Below are 321 nucleotides of genomic sequence, written 5' to 3' on the forward strand. Positions count from 1 at the left end.
CTCCCCCTGCCCAGCAGGTGCGCCCCCCCGCAGGTGAAATGCCCCGCCCCGCTGGCAGCGGCGTGTGCCAAGGTGGCGCCTACCACTATGTGCGGGGGGAGGTGACGCCAGCTGCTCCGTCAGGCACAGAAAGTGCTTTGGAGACGGCGCCCCCGGCCGGGACGAATGGGCCGAACCCGGAACTGTGCCCGGTTGCGGCGGCGGCATGGAGCGGCGCGGGGCCGGGGCCGGGGCCGGGGCCGAGGCTGAAGCTGAGGCGGAGGCGGAGGCGGACGGCGCGTACAGCCCGGCCGAGGAGGAGCCGGGGCTGGAGGCGACGGG

Source organism: Gavialis gangeticus, unplaced genomic scaffold, assembly GCF_001723915.1.
Source record: "Gavialis gangeticus isolate Ggan-Ray unplaced genomic scaffold, GavGan_comp1, whole genome shotgun sequence".
Classification (NCBI taxonomy): Eukaryota; Metazoa; Chordata; order Crocodylia; family Gavialidae; genus Gavialis; species Gavialis gangeticus.